The 14,957-nt window shown below is 38.4% G+C and overlaps 1 protein-coding gene across 1 annotated transcript in view; it reads right to left on the bottom strand.

Annotated features, from left to right (window-relative positions):
- LOC124595996 (coatomer subunit delta) overlaps positions 1-14,957 on the bottom strand; it is a 118,837-nt gene that overhangs the window by 49,016 nt on the left and 54,864 nt on the right. The gene's annotated exons all lie outside the window — the stretch shown is intronic.

Below are 14,957 nucleotides of genomic sequence, written 5' to 3'. Positions count from 1 at the left end.
ATGAGTGATGGTAAGCAATCCCGCCAAGTGCTACACAAACAGGCACGAGGAATAGTGTTTCATGTGTGCAAATACTTTAGAGAGACAATCTTCCGCTGAATCCACATTGGCACAAGGCACGGATCATGCAGTTGCCAAATGCCATGAGCAGACAGCTGAAGCCTGTGGTGTTGGTTTGACGACTGTTCAGAGAACATCCAGCGAAGCTAAGATGTCTATCCAAGCCTACGGCTAAGCTGTTTTCAAATCACCAGTGAAGCAACACAACTGCAAAAAAGAAGTGGGTGAGCTAGACAATTTCATGAAAAATGTTTTGCCACGCATAGTGTTCAGCATGTATGCTGAAGGCGAGTATCCAACAACAGAAAAACTAGTTTCGCATATGAAATAAGCTGAAAATTTTAACAGAAGCGAATGGACCATATTGAGGATACTGAAAGACATGGGGTTCAGGTATCAGAAAACAAACGATAGTAGGAAATTATTAATGGAACAAAGCGATATTGTAACAGCAAGAACTGTGTTTTTGAGAACAATGCAGGAGATCAGAGAAGCTGGCACATCTCGAATTTATTGCTTAGATGAAACTTTTGTTAATCAGAACCACGTAAGGGCTATGTGCTGGAAAATGAGTGATGGGTATGGTGGATTAAAAGTTGCTGTTGGTAAGAGTAACAGAATTATAGTGTTTCATGTCGGATCAGCAGATACTGGCTTTATTCACCAGGGTAAGCTGATTTTTAAGGCGTTAAAAGCTAAGAATTCTGAAGATTACCACTCTGAAATGATGTCTTCAAAAGGTGGTTTACACAACAATTATTGCCGAATATTCCTGTGTCTTCAGTTATAGTCAAGGAGATTGCGAGCATCCACTCAGTGCAAGTGAACAAAGCTCCAAATACACACTCCAAAAAGGCAGACATTATTGCATGGCTGTCATCTAATGGACTACCTCCTAACTCATCACATACCAGAGCAGAATTGCTGGTTCTTGTCAATCAACACAAGCCTGCATACAGAGTTTATGAAATAGATGAAACTGCAAAGCAGTATGGACACTGTATCATTAGATTACCCCCATACCATTGCCATTACAACCCAGTCGAGCTGGTATGGGCTCAGGTGAAAGCATATATTGCGGAGAAGAACAATACATTCAAAATTGCATATGTTGAGAGACTTACACGTGAGGCAATTGACAGCATCTCAACATCCGCAAGGGCGGCTTGCGTAAGACACGGAGAAAAACTGCAAGATGAAGATTACAACAGGGAAATTGGCAGGGACACGGTTATTAAACCATTCATCATAAATCTTGCCGAGTCTGATTCATCTATGTCAGACAGCAAAGACGATGGTGTGGATTTCTTGCTGTGAAATATATAAGTACCAATTACTGCTACTTAGACTTTATTTGTGTGACTGTGCCTGCAGCAGCATAAAAAATTACTAGTAGCTCAAGTTTCATCTTTGACCTCGTAACAATGCTGTTTTCATCATAGAGCATATTTCATTCAACAAAGTACACACACTATAACACCGTAGCAGATTCCACAATGAAAGAAAATTAACTTTTAGTAACACATTAAACGATCTGTTGCTGATATCTTTATGGTCACATATTATTAAAATTTGAAAATACTTTAAGTGTATTCAATCACTGAGGATGCCTAATGTAAGCAATGGAAAAATCTGAAAACAGCATAAAGTTTTGCATATATACCTTGTTACCAAATGCAGTGGTTTTCTGGTTTTTTATGTTTTTCTTTACACCTGTTTTACTTTCAGAGTCTGTTATCTTCAACCATATAGAACTTCATGTAGAAAAATTATTTATCCCGATATTCTATACGACTGGGAATGTCGTGATTGAGTTCAACATTAATTAATTCTATGTGGATTATTGTTGTGTTTGTGTGTGTGTGTGTGTGTGTGTGTGTGTGTGTGTGTGTGTGTGTGCGCGCTCGCGCGTGGATTCTCGTTACTAAGACTGCAGTTCTTTAAAGTTGACTGTGGAACGCTGTTTATGCTAGCACGCCGTCAGCTGTCTCAGAGTGTGAACTGACGGAAGGAAATTGACAGCGTCGCAACATATCTTCCCTCTCTCTGTGTGTGCAGAACGTGCAATGAACCCACCTTCGTAGCTGCTCTCCATTCTAGTAGGCACGAAATGCCTAATTCTTCACGCATAGTCCGTTCTGAGGAAGGGATTGCAGGGCTTTTAGGATAATGTTTAAGTACAAACACAAGTGACAATGATTTTTATCACAATGATTTTGTTGATTACAAAGATTAATTTCTAAGCAGTTTGAGTTAAATACAATGGAAACAGTCCACCCTGAAGAGTTTCAACAAATATCACAAAATGGAAAGTCAACCAATGGAAAGCCCAGGTTGTATCAATAGTACTATGAAAAGGACAGATTGCTACTTACCATAAACATGACATGCTGAGTTGCAGGCAGGCATGATGAAAAGACTGTTACATATTAGCTTTTGCCCAAAGCCTTCTTCAGGAAAGAGAAGTGCACACACACACACACACACACACACACACACACACACAAATGACCGCTAGCTCTGACCACTACATCCAGAATGCAACAGAAATGCATTGAATGGAAGCAACAATCTGGAGCAGGTCTGGGGGTGGGGGGAGGGGGACAGAAGGGTACAAGTGGGGGAAGGGACAGAAGGGTACAAGTGGGGGAAGAGGCATCGGCAGTACCTGGCAAAGCTTGCAGGGGCTAGAGGTGGCAGGACAGGGCTGACACGTACAGCGTCAGGAGTTGTGGGGAAGGGAGAGGGGCAGGGAAACAGGGAGCAGAAAGGAGAGGAGCAGAGATGGGGTGGATGCACCAGCAAAGAGCAGTGCACAATAAGAGTGTGCAGGCGAATTAAATGCGATGAGATGACAGGACAGAGGGGGCAGAAAGTGTTGAGTACAAGGTACAAGTATGGCAGGTTAGCATAGATTGATAACGGGAGCGGAGAATGTGTTGTAAGGACAATTCCCACCTGTACAGTTCAGAAGAGAGGGGAGGCTCCAGATGGCCTGTGTTGTGAAGCAGCCACTGAAATTAAGTATGCTACGTATAGCTGTTTCTTGTTGGACAGGGTGGTTTACTTTGCTCTTGGCCACAGTTTGGCAATGGTCCTTCATCCTTGTGGACAGCTGGTTGGTAATCATACCAATATAAAAAGACGAACAATGATTGCAGCCGCGTTGGTATATAACATGGCTGCTTCCACATGTGGCCCAGCCTCTGATGAGGTAGGATAAACCCATGATAGGACTGAAATAAAAAGTGCTGGGTGGTTGAGTTGGGCAGGTATTGCAGCCTGGTCTTCCACAGGGATATGATCCCTATGGCATGTGATTGGGGCTGGGAGTGGCATAGGGACCATCTAGGATGTTGTGGACATTAGGTGAATAATGGAACAACACTTTTGGAGGGGTGGGATGGATCTTGGATTGGATGTCCCTTATTTCAGGGCAAAATGATAAAATAATCAAAGTGTTGATGAAGAATGTGATTCGCTGTTCCAATCAAGGTGGTAGTGGGGACAAAGAGGGCGCTCCTATGTAGCTAGTTCTGGGGCAGAGGGGGGGGGGGGGGGGGTGTATGCCATAACAGACTAGGTCTAAGGTTAGTGTCTGGCTCTGTAAGCCTTTGTGAGACCTGTAACATACTATACAATGGAGCAGCTCCTGTCACTGCAGATCTGCCATCCCCAGGTGGCCAGGCTGCCGATGCAGTGTGTCAGCCCTTTCCTGCCACCTCTACTCCCTGCATGCACCGCCAGGCATCACTTATTCCTCTTCCCCCACCTGTACACTGCTATCCCTGGCCCTTCCTCACCCTGCTCCCATTCAACATGTTTCTGTTACAGTCTGGTCAGAGTGGCCAGAGGCAGCAGTCGTGTGTATGAGGTTGGCTTGCTTGAGTGAATGAGTGTGAGGTTCTGTTTTCTGAAGAAGTCTTTGGCTGAAGGCTAATATGTCACGGTGTTTTCACCATGCCTGTCTGCAACCTAATGTGTAATTTTTACAGTGAATAGCAATCTATTGTTTTCATAACACAATGAAAAGTTTTAAATTGTAATGCTGAATGACAGCGCAGTTTGATTTAATGTATCCCCTAATTGTTGGTCACTTTGTTTCTGCGAAGATACTCGAGCATTTCTCCGTGGCGCACTCGCCGCCCAAGTGGCAGCGATTTAAATAAGATTGCATTGAAAAACTCTGCATCTGCCCTAAGGAGTTCGACTGTTTATTGCCTTGAAATGATCATTCCATAGAACTATTAATGAAATAGGGGAAGTCAACCACTCACCAGAAAATTACTGATGTTTAGTACACACACACACACACACACACACACACACACACCTCTCTCTCTCTCTCTCTCTCTCTCTCTCTCTCTACTAGCTTTCAAGCAACCATTCTTTTCTAATGTATGTAGATACTCTTCCACACACAATTACACAGTAGCCCAAACATTTTAATGCGCCTGGGCATGTACTTGAACACTATTACATTTATTTGTCTCTATCCCACCATAAGTCAGCTACATGTGAGAGGCTGTCTTTCCTAATTTTTGTTTGTTTTGTCTTCTCTACCAGAATTTCCATAACTGCAGCCACACAGAACTAAAAAACTCATGGTCTTTACTAACAAATGTCCAATGCAGACTTCAGTAATTGGAATTCATGCATCAAAGACAATTTGTAACATCAAATTAAATCTAATCCAACTGACATTGGAGTACAAAACATTATTCCACAGGATTCTGGGATGAAACAGGCAGGGCAGGAAGATGTACATAAAATTAAACATAATAGAAAAGCAAGAGGTAAGACCTAATAAATGTGGGGTACAATCAAACAAGCAATAATATTGGAATAAAATACCAAGAGACAACTCATTCAATAAAGAAAGCTAGAGTTATCATGAAAAGACACTAGATGTACGTGAATGTTTTCCCATATCTGTTATCCCATAGATCTCTCTTCTTCTTCAGTCTTTTGTACACTGCCAAAGAAACACTCAACTCATAAATTACAAGAAGAAATCTGTCAATATTGTTGGCAGTCTGAATGAAAGTGAAGCTGAAGCCATTGACATATTTAGTGAAGCCAAAATAGGTAGTTGATATCAGATGCATTGGCATGTCAAGGTTACAACCAGTATTTACAAAATATTTCACTTGTTCGAAGTTAAAAATGTTTCACCAAGTGTATCAACCCTATATTACAGATCGCAGAGTACATCACTGATGGAAGAGCTCTGCTGAACTGACACACAGCAAAAGTTCCTACACAACGTCTTGACATTTAGTGCTGCTAGAGGTCACTTTTGTAATCATTCAGTCGCCGATTGCAGTTATGAATACGTAATTTTATTAAAAATGTGATTACTGGTATACAATTATAAAACTATTTTGGTAGCAGGTAGAATCCAAAATATTTTCTAAAAACAGGAGGAAATATGTAACTATGTGGAAGCAAAACGGTAAGCCGAAGAAGACAACTTCTTGTTGAGATTACAACCTTATTTAAGTCATACTCCAAAATTCTGTTTTTGGAACATATCAGATACTAGAAAAATAAACACACAGTTGATGAACCCTCTGCCAGGCACTTGAAGGTGATTTGCAGAATAGAATATGCATGTAGATATAGATTCACTAACAACATGCTTGCACAGTGGAAAACTAGTTGATGATGGGATTGCCCAGTATAGAGCCCCATATATACTGGTAGCTTATTATATAGGTCATAAAGAGGCAATCCTACACTAAGCAGTTTTAAAATCAATGTCCACAGCACACACCTGCAGAGGCAAACACATCACAGGAGGTCACTGACGCAACAACACCTGCTCAATTTACCACAATACGTAGCCCGAGGGATACATATGATTTTGGACTCTCAACAACCATTACAAAGGGAAAACATTAAAATCTCAAAACCACAAAGATAATATGACACCAGTGACAAAAAAAAAAAAAAAAAAAAAAAAAAAAAATCACTAAGACCTAAAAGATTTTGATAAAACAGGGATATAATCATAAGTCTGATGTGAAATTAAGCAATATGTTCTCCTTGGGTATAAGCAAGGACAAAGCTATGATGAGGGTATGAGGTCATGGCAAAATAAATAGCCCATGCATATTCCAGCATAAGACGGGTGAGACAAGTTGATGATCAGATCTGACATGATGTTAAATGTCAAATATTTAACCCAAACCATTGCTCATGGTCTACTTGTGATGACACTTGAAACTAGAGAAATGATATGTATACAACAGCATTTACTTAATATTTTTAGCAATTGTTATCTGTAAAGCATAATAAAAGGAGCTAAAGCCAAAAAATTGCAACTACAGTATATTGTGAGACAATTTAAAGATGTTGTTGTCTGTAAAATCTATCTGGTTGTTAAGGACATTATTGCTGTTTTGGTTCTGATGACCATTTATTTGTAAACTTTCAAGAATATCAAACTTCTTGTCTTTAGGTGTGTTGCGAAGAATCTTCACACTGTGGTTGATGCTGGTAATGTTGTGCTTCTTACAGTCTTGCAGACAATAACCGAATGCTGTGTCTTTATGTTTTCCAATATGTTCTCTGTGTCTGGCAAAAGAAGAACATCATGTTTGACCTATACAGAATCCTTTACATAGTCCACATTCCAGCTTATACACACCAGATTTTTTACATCTGTCATTTTCTCCAATCTTACGTCATAATTTATGATTATTCAATGTTGTTGGCTTGAAAAGCTACTGAAATATAAAATTTATAGAACTGCCATTCAAATTTGTCAGAAATATTTTCCTTTATAGGTCACTTTTATTAACCCTTTGACTGCTGGGGACGTGTAAACTCGTCATGCCTCGCCCTTCCCCTGGCACGACTGACGTGTATACGCACAGCCTTGGGTCTTCCCTACAGCACTAAGGACGAGTTTGTGTGTCCCATGCCACTGGCCTTCTCACTGCTGGGGACGAGTTTAGGTGCACTGAGTCACAGCTACATGAGCACTACAGACGTGTAAACACGCAGAGCTGTCTTTCCACCCTGCTCTTCCAGTATCTGTTCAGTGGTCTGACTGTATAGTTAAAGAGTGCATATATGTTTGTTGCTGTGTTCCCTCTTTGCCAAATTCGACTTCGATTCCTGTATTTTTGTCAGTTTTCTTGTTTTCTACGTGATAAATGTTACTTCACAGCGGTTGCACAGATAAAGAAATCCTGGATATATTCACTAAGAGTGACAGTGAGTGTGAATTATCTGACGTTTCTAACAGTGATGAGTCTTCGACAGAATCTTGAAGCTGTAGTCCTCAGCCCTTTACATCAGGAGGGGAGAACTGAATCTGAAGTGAAACGGTTCGGAAAAGACCGCGCTTAAGTGACACATTTGACTGGAAAGAAACCGATTTCCAGCAGTTAAACCATTACTTTGATGACTCAAGTTCAGGACACAAATGTCAGTTAGATACTGACTCAAGCATTCTTTCATTCTTTGTGATATTTATGTCTCAAGAACTGTTGCAATTTATTGCAGACGAAACATATCGTTTTTACATTTACACCAGAGAAAATACTACAGAATCTGTGAATTCTCAACTGTCAAAGTGGAAAGACACTGTACTTGAGGAAATGTATTGTTTTGTTGCTGTTTGCCTTCTAATGACACAAGTTAAAAAGTTAAAATTAAGTGAGTATTGGTCCAGAGATACACTTTTGAACACACCAGTTTTCAGCAAAATTATGTACTGAGACCGTTTTTGTCTACTTCTGAGAATGTTAAACTTCAGTGATAACTCTGCACGTACTGGAGGTGACAGTCTATTTAAAATTAGGACGATTGTTGACACAGTGCGAAAGAGGTTTCGTAATTGATTTCGCCCACATCACAAGCATTGTATAGATGAAAGTCTCTTGCTGTTCAAAGGACGATTATCTTTTAAGTAATTTATTCCAACCAAGCAAAGTAGATTCGGAATAAAGACATTTGTACTGTGTGACTGCCAGAGTGGGTATATTTTAGATTTTATTGTATATACAGGCGCAGCAACAGAAATTGGGTTCCACAATTTGGGAAAAAGTGGCAACGTAGTGGCAACTCTTATGGGACCATATCTGGAACAGAGTCATATTCTATATGTCAATAATTGGTACTTCAGCCTGAACCTGTTCCTCTGGCTTCACAACTGTGAAACAGCCACATGTGGTACTGTTCATAAGAATAGGCACAACATACCAAAACTGCAGAAGAAATTAAAACGAGGCGAAACTGAGTTTAGGTCCACTGACAAGGTCCTTGCTATAAAGTGGTGCGATAGGAGAGAGGTGTACATATTGACCACAAGTCACACAACACAAATGGTTGAAACAGAGAAAACTGACAAAAATATAGGCAAAAAAATAAAGAAACCGCAATGTATTGTAGATTGCAATCCAAGTATGGGTGCAGTTGATCGTTGTGACATGTTACTGAGCTCAGTGGGATCAGTGCTTAAGACTGTGAAATGGTATAAAATATTTTTTTCACATTCTGGATTTGTGCATTTTAAATGCTCATGCTCTCCACCAGTCAGTAACAGCGCAAAAAATGGCACTCGCAGAGTTTCACCTTTCTCTCGTAAGGGAGATTGTAGAAAAATATGTTACAGAACGGAGAAAAGCTGGTAGGGGAAGGCGCTATGACGACGATAATCCCTTGCGATTCACAGGGAGACATTTTCCAGCTGTTATTGTGAGTGAACATTCGTAGAAAAGTATGCTAATGCGCAGATGTGTGGTACGCACGAAACAGAAAGTGCACCGGGAAACTACATACCAATGCAAAATTTGCAACGTTCCATTATATGTTGCACCCTGCTTTGAGACTTATCATAAAAAGAAGCATTATTAATCATTGGGAACTATATCTGAGAAAATTTATTGATGCTTCTGAATGAATTACTTAAAAAAAACCTACTTTTAACTTCGCCAGTGCTGGTCCAAAGCCCAGATTGAAAAGAAGGATGGGAAATAGATGTAACAGGTATAAAACTATTCAAACGAAGCCAGACTTCTTCATATGTAGCAGTTTACTGGCAAATGAATGGACTTTGTGAGTGAGATGGCGCAATATCTGTACTGTGGCAAATGTGATTACGCCAAGTACATTGTGCCAGTATAACGAAACCCATATATTAATCTGCATACGATACATTTAAATTATTAACACGTAAGAGTTCTATTCTTTTATCCATAGTAGATTACAATAGGTCTTCTTGTACAAAGCATGTTTTCCATACCAGATTTAAACGCCTTTGATCAACAGGAAACAAAATGCCAAAGTTAAAACTCTTTTCTCAGTACCATTTTTCTTGCTACTTTGCCTCTGTTGTTAGCCAATACTGAAAATTAAACTCATTGTTCTGGGGAGGGTGGGGGGCTTAAAATTTGTTGTTTGAGTGAGACTGGCTTTGAAGCATTAATAGAAAACGGTATTTGAAAAAGAAGTACCGAATATACCCTCTTTCATCTTTTCATAAAAATCAACAGCTTTTCAACTAATTTGTAGATTATTGGAAAATAGCAGGGGAATCAAAAATTTTATTCCTTATCATTGTGCAGTAAATCTATTGCACTCTAAATTTCATTTTCATCACGTGTTCACACAACTAGATATGCTAACCCGAAGTTTACATTGTTTTCAGTCCTGATTTTCATGCCCAGTTGTTCAGCTTGGTATGTTTTACAGAGCATAGTTTTTTAGCAAAATTGGAACGAAAATATCGCATTTTTGACGTTTTTACAAAATCTTCAATTTTGCGCTTAATTCATTCAGTACTGAAATGTGCTAGGGAAATGAAACTTTATATTTAAGGACCTTGTGTTTTTAGGTTACTACATGCCAAGTTTCACGTTTGTCATAGCATTAGCTCAGGAGATGCAAGAAGCCAAACTTTGAAATTTTTTCACGCGCCTATTTTTTTGGCCAATTTACCTACAATTTTCTGGCTCAATATGGCTCGTAAAATTCTTTTCATTATTATTCTTAAGAGAATGCATAAAGTTGTACAAGATGGCCAAATTTAATTTCTTTACAAAAACTATTGCCCAAGATATTACAGCTCAAAATTGCCAAAAATTCACAGACTCTGTGCGCGTCGTATTCAGCCAACAAATATTCAGCACAGGGCGGGTTGGGCAGTGTGGGCTGATCCGGTCCCAGCAGCGGCTCTGAGGGACAGGCACGTAGCGCAGGTCGCCAGATTATGCCGCAGGCCGGAGCACCTCCACGTGCCAAGCAGGTGGCGTGCCTCTAGCAGTCAAAGGGTTAACTTTTATCTTATTTTGGGGAATCTTACTACTATTGTTGTTCAGTTTATTTTTCAATTTTTTTTTTATAAATAAGTCTCGACTAGTTGGCTATTATATCTGTTGTATACAGCAATCTGCTTCAAGGTACGTAATTTGGTGACCATAAAATCTTGTTCTAGTGATACGACCTATGATTTATGGAGTTAAAAAATGCATGTTTATATTGCAGTGGGTGACAGGAATCTGCCTTTATAATGGAATCTGTACATGTTGGTTCACGGAAAATGCTGAACTTACGCTTGCCATTTACTCTTTTAATAGGGTAATCTAGCACTTTCTCTTTGTCGCCTTTAATGAGGGCAATCACATCATCTGTGTGTCTCATACATATACAGTTTTATCTTCACAACTTGTATTGTTATTAAAAAAATTATTTTCTAAACTGTTAACAAAAATGTCAACCATGGTGCCTGCTAGACAATTGTCCATGACCAGATCTTCACTCTGATGATAAATTTTGTCATCGAATGAAAACTAATTATAGGACAGTGAAAGTTCCAATAGTTCAATCAGTTCCTTAACTTCAGCCTGGCTCAATTTTTGGTGTGTTAATAAATTTTTGTTAATAATTTCTAGGCATTCCTTAAGAGGAATACTGTTATACACATTCTTAATGTCGAATGATACCTATGTGGAGTCATTAGGAATGTCAATGTTTTGTAAAAATAATGCAAGTTCCACATTGGTTTTTATATTGAGTGAATTTTCAAAAACATAAATTTCTTTTAATTTCTGACATAAAAATTTCTTCAGTTTGTAGTTAGGCACAAATCTCTCATCAACGGTCAGTCTAACGCTCTTTCACATTTAAGCACCTCGACATGGGAACATAAGGCAGGAAGAGCAAAGTTCATCACCTTCAAACCATGTTTTCCCTTACCATCCAGAATTAAGTTGCAGTCATCTATTTTCTTTTTATAATTGAATTTATTGGTTGAATTTATTGGTTGAATTTTTAGCAATGCTAGCAATATTATTTGCAGTAAAGAATTTTTCAGTTTTTAAAATGTAGTCTTGATCGTGTATTAGCAGCGCTTTTGTCTGCCCTGATCGCAATAGCTTGATTATCGTGCAATTCTTTGTTAATAGAATTCGAGATAATTCTTTCATTAAAAGTTTGTGATAATACATTAAGTTCATTACTTATATCATCAGCTGAATTAACTGCCACTGTTACGATCTATCTTTAGTTCATAACAGAGGAATGCAACACAATTGTGGTATTAGTTATTATTTCTTCCACATCTTGCACTTAACATTTATTTAATATACTATAGTGCAAGCTCTTTTCTAGTAATTTTTCTTCTGCACCAGTGAAACTAAATAATACAAAGATTTTTAATTTGATTGGCAAAAATGGGTACACCATCTGGGGTAAATGCATTAGTTCTATGGGCATATGACACCAACTGTTTCAAGATTATACTGTGTCTACTCTTAATGTGATCTGACAATATTTTTAATTCACTTTGGAAAAAATTTAACGCATCCTCAAATTGCGTTTTGGTAAGCATATTTTTAAAAATATCTTCTACCTTAACTACCTTAGTCTGATGCAAGTGAATCGTTTTATAGAAATCTCTCGCCTACATTTTCACCCGCATAATCTGAGACTTAATTATAATGTTACTTACAATTTTAGAAGAGCTCTTTATATAAATTATCTGTTGAAGAGGATAGAAAGGCTAAATTTTGTAATTTTCTTCTTGTATACATGACATCTCACACTACCTCAGAGCTAAATGTCCTCTTGTTTCAGCTGTCTTCAGCAGGATCATGTATGGGCTATATATTTTTCTATGACCTCTATGTAGCTGCACTGTAGATTTGTCTTTGTTTATACCCATGGGCAAAACACTGCTTAATTACACCTCAAACTTACAATTTCATCCCTATCTTATCAAAATCTTTTAGTGTCTTAAAGAATCTTCTTTGTCATCATTGTCATATTACCATTGTGGTTTTGAGATTTTAATGTTTTCCCTTTATAATGGTTGTTGAGATTCCAAAATCATATGTAGACCTTGGGCTATGTATCGTGGCATACTGAGCAGGTGATATTGTGTCAATGATCTCCTGTGATGTGTTTGCCTCTGCAGGTGTGTGCTGTGGACATTGACCTTAAAACTGCTTAATGCAGGAATGCCTCTTTATCACCTGTATAATAAGCTACCAGTACATATGGGGTTCTATGCTGTGCAAACTTCATTATCAGTTAGGTTTCCACTGTGCAAGCATATTGTCAATAAATGTTACTATGTGATTATTTTTCTTGTATCAGACATGTTGCAAAGACAGAATTTTGGATTAAAACTTAGGTTGTAGTCTTAACAAGTTGTCTTCTACAGCTTACTGTTTTACTTCCACATGGTTACATACTTCATTCTATTTTTAGAAAATATTTTAGCTCCTATCTGCTAACAAAATAATTTTATGATTGTATACCAGTTATCAAACAATGGAACATCGAGGACGGAATGTAACAATATTATAAAAAGGATAGTTGCTTGTCACCATATAGCAGAGATGCTGAGTCTCAGAAAGGCACAACATAAAGCCTGAAGTTCTGATAGTTTTTGTTGTGCCAGTCTGCAACTCAACATACACCAGTTATCACATTTTTATTAAAATTACATATTTAGATTTTCAACTGATGATGTACTGAACACACAGGTCACCTGTAGCGGCAGTAAATGTCAACATGTTCTCTAGTACTGTATTTACTCGAATCTAAGCCGCACTCGAATCTAAGCCGCACCTGAAAAATGAGACTCGAATTAAAGGAAAAAAAATTCCCGAATCTAAGCCGCACCTGAAATTTGCGACTCGAAATTTAAGGGGAGAGAAAAGTTTTAGGCCGCACCTCCAAATCGAAACAAAGTTGGTCCATTGTAATATGAGACACAATTTACGTCGAATGAATGACGATACAGCAACAGTAGTTTGGTTTGAGTCGTAAGCTTAGCAGTTAAGCTTTACCAGGTAGCCATTGCTATGCGTCAGGCGCTCCGTCCGATTTATGCGAGTACCATTCCTTTTTCACGTGCTCTGTCTGGTTTGAATCGATTGCTTATTTTGCTTTGATCTGATAAGTGCAGTTTTCTTTGTTATAGGTGTTCACGTCATCCTAAGCTGAAAATGCATTACTGTACTGTCATGCATTGTTTGTCGCATTCTGACAGTGCGTGTTTACGGCCTGTCGCCACTCGCGGCACGGCTTGCTTTTGTGTGCGCTACAGCCGCTTACAATTTAAAAAAAAAGAGAGAGGGGAATCGTCTCATTAGCGAAACAATGGCAAGAGACTGCTATTTGTTGTTACTTACACTTTCTTTGATAATGATCAACAAGAACCAAATAATAGACTGCGTATTTCAGAACATGTTCTGAACGAGAGTTCGGCGAAAATTTTTCTCCGTTTGAAAATCTTTGCGGCCACTTCTGTAGTACATCAAATTTTGCACAGAAATTAGAGTCATCTTAGATTTAAAAATCTAGTCAGTTGCCATACTTCATTTCTGACTGTATCACATTAGGTATAAGAATAATACGAATATAAACATGACACGATATGTATATTCTTCCGCGTTTGCTGTTGTCTCACTCTAGTTTCGTAGTTTATTAGGCAGGATTTAAATGAGATAGCAGCAAACGCGAAAGAATACATGGCAAAATGTTTATATTCGATTATTCTTATGGTGAAGAGAATACTGCATGTGATTCACATTTCATCAGGTTCCTATTAGCAACCAACTCTTCTCACTGGTAGGAAAAAATTCAGAACGTAGAGTTGGCCATATTGACAAACATCCTAAACAGTCTTGCCAGTCGGATTTTCGTAGTACATTGAAATTCTGTTACATTCGAAGATGAACAATACGGAATTTGTATTTACTTCGTTGGATAATGTATGAAAATGCAGTGGTCGAAACTCGGGGCAGAGAAAAAAAAAGCTCGTCTTCCACCTTTCTTTCTTTCTTTTTTAATTTATTTACTGACGCAGAGGTTTTGGCGAAAGTATTTATCTTTGTGCCTACAAAGCATACCTGTGTAGCGCTACATATATTCGACAGCAGAAGTTATAGTTGTAGCGGCACCTACCAACATTTTTCAGAACTTCCGCTTGCTTTACACTCGATTCTAAGCCGCAGGCGGTTTTTTGGATTACAAAAATCGGAAAAAAAGTGCGGCTTAGATTCGAGTAAATACGGTAACTTTTGCTGTGTGTCCGTTCAGTGGCACTTTTGCATCAGTAATGTACTCTGTCATGTGTAATACAGGATGGATGTGCTTGGTGCAACATTTTGTAAATACTGGTTTTAACTTTGAGCATACTGTATATACTGGTTTTAACTTTCATATCCCAATACATCTTATGTCAACTGTCCAGCTAATTAAGATATAGAACAAATTTATAGCTCAAATTGGCCACATGTATTAACCTTCCCTGGCATACGTGCAATAATAATAATTCAATCTATGCATTATATTAATAACATGTATGCTAGTTTTCGTAATGTAATACATTTTACATCTGATGAATACTATTCACAGATCAGTGGGTGGTATTG

The sequence above is a fragment of the Schistocerca americana genome, chromosome 2, assembly GCF_021461395.2.
Source record: "Schistocerca americana isolate TAMUIC-IGC-003095 chromosome 2, iqSchAmer2.1, whole genome shotgun sequence".
In the NCBI taxonomy this organism is placed as follows: Eukaryota; Metazoa; Arthropoda; class Insecta; order Orthoptera; family Acrididae; genus Schistocerca; species Schistocerca americana.
The sequence above is the reverse complement of the archived record's forward strand: the minus strand, read 5'-3'. Positions and strand labels throughout refer to the sequence as shown.